The following is an 8,991-nucleotide window of genomic DNA, read 5'->3' on the forward strand; positions in this document are numbered from 1 at the left end:
AGTAGAATAGGCTGATATATTTTTACATTACTATATCCTTATTCGCTATGGAGAAAAGATCGGCAAGCGCATATACTGCTAAATTTAAGCTGAAGCCGATTAGAATGCTCCTAATCAGACCGAGCTCTCATTTTGACAGCAATAACATTTCCAGATGTCAATGCGATTTTTCCATTATAGAAGTTATGCTGCTCGCATTTTCCTTATTCTTCGTGATGTCTATAAAGCTCAAAACAAAAGAAAATTGGAATCATATTATTACTCTGCGAGTTATGGACTTATACTTTCAATGACCGACTATCTACTATTATATATATATATATATATATATATATATATATATATATATATATCTTATATATATATATATAGTATATATATATATATATATATATATATATATATATATATATATATATATATATATATATATATATATATATATATATATATATACAAAAATAGAAAGAGATAGACGACGTGAATCTTATAATAAATGTATCTATTTAGTACAAATATTAGATTTAGATTATAGACAAGAGAGAGGGGAGAGAGAGAGAGTGTGTTAGGGATGATTTTATTCTTATCCTTCCAACCTCCCACCCCCCTCTCTCTCTCTCTCTTTCCTGTTAAGATAATTGCTTCAGTTACATAGCTCAGCATTTTTGACGGCTATTATCGTGCATTGGCAACATGGATGAAACATCCGCAACCTTCGGTATGGTATCCCATATATAATTTCTAAAAGCATTTGTTTTAGAGAGAGAGAGAGAGAGAGAGAGAGAGAGAGAGAGAGAGAGAGAGAGAGAGAGAGAGAGAATTCTTTGGGTGTTTATTGGAGTCCCCAGACAAATAGATAATAAGTTGATAAATGTAGTAAATAGTCTCAATTTAATCAACATAGACATCAGAGGCTATTGGTCGTTATTACACATCTGGCAACTTAACTGCCCGTGCCAAGTTGACGATGAAGATAATGTTTTTCCTGTCGTTGCCATGATGACCACCATCGGCATCCCTGGTTCGTTATGGTATCGATAATAATAATAATAATAATAATAATAATAATAATAATAATAATAATAATAAAGTGTTATATGAAGGAATTCCTTGGTAAACAAGAACAACTCTAAGAGTATCTTTAGGGAATTTTTTTTTCAGTGTCATTTTTTCCTCTCTCTCTCTCTCTCTCTCTATCTCTCTCTCTCTCTCTCTTTCTCTCTCTGTTTATCTCGAAACCTGTCATATCTACATTTTCACTTCTCTTTGTTTTTCTCAGATAAAATCTCTTATAAGATGAAGAATGAGAAAAGACTAGCACGATAATAGTAGTGATAACATAATGATAATTAAAATAAGAAAAAAACAGAAATGAGAACAATTTTGAAACTCTCAGAGAGGTTGACAATAATGGAGAACATGAAGAAGATGAAGATGGGGAACAGAGGAGACTCACTTATTCATTCTTTCGCTCTCTTTCTTCTCTTCTTATTTCAAGACGACGAGACGACGAAGAACAACTACTACACTTCCCACACACCCACTCAATTGCTCTTACTCGACTCAACACAGAGTGAGCGTCACTGACTTCCTCACTCAAGGCCACTGGTTGGGCACAACAGCGAAAGTGTCGTACAGTAAACAAAACACATGGTGCAGATACGCAAACATACCTATATTCAACACACGCACATACATAAAAACACACGCACACACATACATACATGCTCGTAGACATGAAAAGCACGGAAGTCAACAGTTGGCAAACATCACCAATGGAGTTATAATTACTAAATGTTATTCTCTCTTTCTCTCTCTAATTGAAGGTTAATATTAAATCTGATACTGACGTGAGGTATTATTATTATTATTATTATTATTATTATTATTATTATTATTATTATTATTATTATTATTATTATTTAAATAAGAAACAAGAAAAAAAGAAGTAAAGAAAATACAAGAACCAAGAGAAGAAAAAAGAAGAAAAGATAACAACAGTCATGAGAAGAAGACGAAGAAGAAGAGATCGAAGCCTGTAGCGGACAGCAGGAGAAGTACTGCAGTCAGTGATAACCAGCGGAGGGCATCAAAGAGGAAGGAATCAAAAGAAGCAAGAAACAAATCAAGACTGAGTAGTGGGTGAAGATGAAAGCGAAGGAAGCAAAACAGTGGAAAGAAAGGAAGGCCCAAGAACGCAGACGGGAGGGAATTGTCGCGAAAAATTAGTGCACGAATTTTCCGAGATTAATGCTGGGGTCACACATTCACGTATCACGACGGCGTATGCCCACGTTTGTGGATCGTGGGCATCATCGCGGTGAAATGACCTTGAATAGCTGGTAAACAGGACACGGGCTAACGGATGTAAAGCCAGCACCGTAAATTGCGCCGCAAATGTACGCGCAAAGAAAGCAAGGTCGGGCGTCTACCTGAAACTAACGCCGATATTGTAATGTTCTATGTACGTCAACTTCACGTCAAGACCACGCCCACCGTTGTGGTGCCGCAGGGTACAAAAGGGCGGGCCTGTGAACAGAACTTGCCGTTCCGTAAACAATCATTGTAACAGCTCGTCTCATCGTTGTTTTCCTACAAATTAATCTATTTTAGTTGTATGGTAACTTTTTGATAGTAGCCATCTGTAATATATTGTAATTAATGTAACATCACAAATTTACCATTCAGACATACACTTAGACTTATAAAACTGTTGACTATGGGCGATTTATATTTAAGCGATATAGAATAACATCTAATAACATATCAAACATTCTTGGAAATAAATAGGAATTCTACCTATTAAAGATAATATTTTTTTAGATGTAATAAGGAATTCCTCTCAAATATTTACATTATTTGTCACACCATTATTGTAAGACTGCTATTCAGAAGAAATAAATATCTTGGACGTCTTGGCTATCCTCCGTCAAGGGAACGTTCTGTCCCTCGTCGATGGGGTTAGTAGCTTCATGGAGAGTTTCAGTGTCGCTGTCATCAGTCTGAATCTCATCCAACTCCGACTCCTATAGGTGGAAGTTGACTTTTTCCCTGTCCTGAATGTCTGCAGGAGTGGTTGTAGGAGTGGCTGTAGGAGTCTTTTCCGGGCCGAAAGTAGGTCCTGCAAGATGTGACGTTGATGGTCCCTTCCTTGGTCGTTATAGGAGGTTCGGCATCTTGAAGGAAACTGCTGGTCTCGGGAGACGGAAACAACAGCTGACCTGAGGGCGCCGACATGACCTTTTATACCACGCTACAGCGTTGCCATGTCGTACAGGGCTGTAAATGTGTTAATCGGTTTCGCCGTAGGCTACAGCGCAATTACGAGGCCCGCGTGCTTCGCCGCGGAAAGAAAACAACGACGGCGAACGATGCTGGTGACCCTAGCGCCTACCTTGCAGTAGTCACCGTGGCTCCCACGTGCAATGCCTGGAGCCACGTCAGGTGACATTTGGCGTGACCACCCACGACTTGTTTTGAACATTTCAAAAATGGAATGGGCTACGGCGACCTGGTGGGTGGAGCTTAGCGACCGGACGACCCGTCACCGTACGTCTACGAATTTACGTATGTTTTACGTTACATTTACGGTTTACTGGCGTAAGCTATTGCCAAGTACCAATTTCCGCTCATGCGTGGGCGTGCGTGCGTTGATACGTGAATGTGTGACCTTAGCATAATTCTAGCCCCTCCATCTTTTTCCCGCTTGCAATGCAAGACGAATTGTCAGGTATAAGGCAGATTGGCGGCTGCAGTGAAACTGTTCATTTTTGTATATGATCATTTATTAGTCATCGCCTCTCCTCCCTCATTACTTAATCACTAAATTCTTGTTATCTTATAAATTATATGAAAAACGAAAAATGTTTCCTTCTTAAAGAAAATAAATTTTAACTAAAATGAGTATCTCGATCCGCTCGGGTATAAAACCACCGCTTCCGCGGTTCTCGACCTCTCTCTCTCTCCTAATTAACGTGGTTCAGATAGCAACACTTCCTGGTCTTGAAGGTGGTGTGAGGGTGTGAGGGCTCGAGCATGGAGGGAGGCGGCGATTGACCATAATTGCACATGGTAAGTAATCGTTCCTTTTTGTAGCCATTGAATTTAATCATTATTGAGCATGTTCAGATTCTTCTAACAAATGTATTGGCATTTGTTTCGTTAAGAAAGTGTAAACTGATTTTTTTGAAATTCATAGAGTTTTTGAGTGGTCGCGTGGCCACATAGAATTTGTCCAAGTGTAGTGTGCTGAGCCACCTCAGTCCCGTTTATTTACTTTGCTTTCTTAATTTTAAACGAGTTTAGTTTTGTAATAAAGATGGTTAAAATCAGACTATCGATGTCTTTGTGTTCGGGCTGGAACCTGTCCATTGGTAGGGCCATCAGCCTCATAACATCTGGCATGAGTCATAGAGAAAGTCGCCATAACATTTGCGACAGGAATGAAGGAATGAAGGAATGAAGGAATGAAGGAGCCCCATCAGAAATTCATTCCCTCGCCCCCTTTTGAAGAGGAAATGTCAAACAGATGACAATCTAACCGAGGACAAAATGAGTAGAAGGATTAGGTTGTAGGATGAGCAGGAGCAGGAGCAGGAGGAAGGTACAATAAGGAGGAGTTTGAAGCCATAGCTGAGAAAACATAAGCAGGTTCTATAAAGAAGGAATATGGGAATGTGCGCGAAAGGTAATGCTTCTTGTGACTTCCCACATGGCAGAAAAAGCGATCTTCAGACTAAAACCGAAAAGAGTCAGGAAGGACAAAAGAGAAGAAGTAGGTACATACTAAATGTCGTTTTACAAGGAAGGTTGCCCATTGCAGGCGTGGCAGGAAATGTAGCAAGTAGGCAGTCACAGCACTACATACAACTATAATTGGGCTACAGAACAAGGAATTTAATTAAATTGTGGTATGTGAAAGGCTAGTTTATATGACACTCCCTCCCCCATCCTGTGACAGGCGTAGCATCAGTAAAAGATACAAATACAGGACGTCCGAGAAGGTTGTCACATACTGGAACAACACCTGACACAACTACTGGGCCCTAACATTTAAGTATGTACAGTTCGAGCTAAACTATATATATATATATATATATATATATATATATATATTATAATATATATATATATATAGAAATTATATATATATATAATCCAAGGCGGGTCAGGGAAAAGCACTATCCATATGCATTTTATTAAAATATATGCCGACGTTTCACAACTCCACATAGTTCCATTTTCCAGGCTGCAAACAAGCGAACATGGTGATCAATAAACTAAAATAAAATCGAATTACATATTATAATTACGTTAAAACATTCAGAATAATTAATAAAACATTTACTTAAAGAACAAGCAAATGGCTGGTGACAACCTACCCAGAAGGAAGTTAAAAACATACTAGTCGTATAGAGTTACGACGAGAGAGAGGGAGAGAGAGAGAGAGAGAGAGAGAGAGAGAGAGAGAGAGAGAGAGAAACAATAACAAACATACAGACAGAGAAAAATAGCTCAACAAGACCATCAGGCAATAAACAATTGTGTGGATGACGTTTGGGAGTTTAACGGTGGTACAGTCAATTTGATAATGATAGATTCCAGTATTGTTAAGTCGTTTTCTTTTTGTACCTGTCCTACTATTGAAAAATCTTTATTGTCTATATAGGTTTTACATATTTTTGAATGATTTTTTATATTAGATTGTTCAGGGCTAGACAATCTACTCCCAGTTCTGAAGCTGACCCCTCTGTGAGCATCAATGCGCACTCGCAACAGCCTCTTTGTACATCCGACATAGATCCCTTGACTACATCTGGGGCACTTGTACTTATATATAACGTTGGATGTAAACAAAGGACTGAGCTTACACCTTAACGTGTTCTGCCGACTTCAAGGATGAAATTATCAAACAGGACTCCGACTTATTCATGGTTAGCCTGGACGTTGAATCCTTGTTCACCAACGTTCCTGTGGGGGAAACCATTCAGATTATTTTAAATAAGCTTTTTCCTGATGACGATGCTTTATTTCATAATTTCAGCAAGAATCTTTTTAAACAGTTTTTAGAGCTGGCCGTGCTGGACACAGCCTTCATTTTCAATGGAGCTCTGTACAAACCGGTGGAGGGAATGGCCATGGGAAGTCCTTTCGGACCTACGTTCGCAAACATTTTTATGAACTCTCTGGAAGAGCACATAATGGATACCTGCCCCTTATCCTTCCTCCCTTTATTTTATAAACGTTATGTTAATGACACGTTTGTCCTATTTAAACAAGATTTTAATGCAGATTCTTTCTTGGACTTCGTCAATACCCAACACCTCAACATAAAATTTACGCTAGAAAAAGAATCTAATGGTAAACTCCCATTTTTGGATGTTCTTGTTTCCAAGAACTCGGTAGGATTCCACACGGGTATATATCGTAAAGGCACATTTACGGGTTTAGGGATGAATTTTTATAGCTCGTGTTATTTCAATTTTAAATTAAACGCTGTTTCTACCCTCCTCCACAGGGCTTTTACTCTGTCATCTAATTGGCTGACCTTTCATGAAGAAATAACAACTCTTTCAAACTATTTCAGGAACAACTGTTTTCCATCAAAACTATTCTTCAGACAGTTAAATAATATGTTGAATAAGAAGATGACGCCACCTCCTCTATATCACACTGTCCCTAAAATGAATTTGTACACGGCGTTCCCCTACATACAAGATGACACTTTCAGGAAGAAATTTCTAACGATCATTCAAAAGGAATTACCGGCCCTCAACCTGAAACTCATTCCGAAGAATCCCCGAACAGTTGGCTCACTCTTCAAGTTCAAAGACAAGCTCAGTCCTTTGTTTATTTCATCCAACGTTATATATAAGTAACAAAGTCCCAAGATGTAGTCAGGGATCTATGTCGATGTACAAAGAGGCTGTTGCGAGTGCGCATTGATGCTCACAGAGGGGTCAGCTTCAGAACTGGGAGTAGATTGTCTAGCCCTGAACAATCTAGTATAAAAAATCATTCAAAAATATGTAAAACCTATATAGACAATAAAGATTTTTCAATAGTAGGACAGGTACAAAAAGAAAAACGACTTAACTAACTGGAATCTATTATTATCAAATGACTGTACAACCGTTAAACTCCCAAACGTCATCCACACAATTGTTTATTGCCTGATGGTCTTGTTGAGCTGTTTTTCTCTGTCTGTATGTTTGTTTTTGTTTCTCTCTCTCTCTCTCTCTCTCTCTCTCTCTCTCTCTCTCTCTCTCCCTCTCTCTCGTCGTAACTCTATACGACTAGTATGTTTTTAACTTCCTTCTGGGTAGGTTGTCACCAGCCATTTGCTTGTTCTTTAAGTAAATGTTTTATTAATTATATTCTGAATGTTTTAACGTAATTATAATATGTAATTCGGATTTTATTAGTTTATTGATCACCATGTTCGCTTGTTTGCAGCCTGGAAAATGCAACTATGTGGAGTTGTGAAACGTCGGCATATATTTAAATAAAATGCATATGGATAGTGCCTTTCCCTGACCCGCCTTGGATTGTTCTTCGAGCTGTTGCTCCGGAAATTGGAGTTATATATATATATCTATATATATATATATATATATATATATATATAATATATATATATATATATCACTTATAATTATATAAAAAAACGAGGTGTGATACCCTCTCCTAAAGGGGCACATATCTAAGGTTGAATAATGCTATTACAGTAACATAATAACACACATATGACAGCAGAAATAATAATATCAGTCATAATATCAGTTGTGGTAAAAATGCATACATACACCAGGCATTCAAATTACAATCTTCATAGCCTAGGCTATATTAATAATAACAGTGGAAATCCACACAAGATAACATATGCAAAAGAGATATACAAAGATTGAAAAAAATATGGAAAGGTATGTTACTGCTACTACTACTACTACTACTACTACTACTACTACTACTACTACTACTACTACCAGTAGTACTACAGAAGTAAGAAGGCGCATGAATGAAGTGGGTGAGGGTTTGTTAGGAGAAATGGAGGACGCAGCAGGAGAAACCCAACCAAACGAGATAAAATCAAAGACCTGCATTTCCGTCGTTGAGCCACAATATCAGAGTGATCAGAGACGAGGAGAAGTATACATGTAGGTTTTCAAAACTAGGGAACCAAGTCAATTTAATGAGACAGGCTGTTACAGGACACAAAACCAAGAAAGACATGACCAGATGAAGCAAACACTTGGAAAATATACAAAGAGAAATGAAATGGATTTATTTTAGAAGAGAGAATGGAGGAAGTGTCAAACAAGCTACATTTTCTTAGAAATGAGGAACATAAGAACCTCAGAGAGATCAAACACTTCCGGAGAAGTTTATAGGGATAGAGGAATGCAACACTAAACTAAAAGGTTAAAAGACAAAAAGTATAAAAAAAGGCTAAACACTAACCGTGGTATATATTACACTATTGTAAATATTAGGAGTGGGGAAGACCTACTAGGCACTAAGAATGAGCTGGCAAGTGCCTCTGTTCAAACTAAAGGAGAAAGCATAACTCATGAGTCTATCTGGGTCAGCATTAACAGTGGCACAGACAAACAAGGTTAGGGGTTATATACGTAAGTCTCACAGTCCAAAAATCACCTGCTGATGAGCATGCACTCCTGAACAGAAGAGGAAATAAAGAAAGCAGAGGAAACAAGGAAAAAGTAATGATCCTCGGGGACTTTAACTGCAAAATAAGAAACGCCATCTCCAACAATAAGGAAAAAGTAACTAAAGGAGGACAAACATTGTTGAAACTAATTAAATAAAATATAAACTAATGTTGTTAAATAATCACAGAACATGCACTGGAACATAGGCAAGTATTTAAAATATGCCAAAGGCTATTGATAACTGTGTAATGATAAGGGAAGAAGATGAAGAAGAGGTACATATAATAGAAATAGGTGAAACAAAAGAAACAGCTCCATACAG

The sequence above is a fragment of the Macrobrachium nipponense genome, chromosome 21 (assembly GCF_015104395.2).
Source record: "Macrobrachium nipponense isolate FS-2020 chromosome 21, ASM1510439v2, whole genome shotgun sequence".
NCBI lineage: Eukaryota > Metazoa > Arthropoda > Malacostraca > Decapoda > Palaemonidae > Macrobrachium > Macrobrachium nipponense.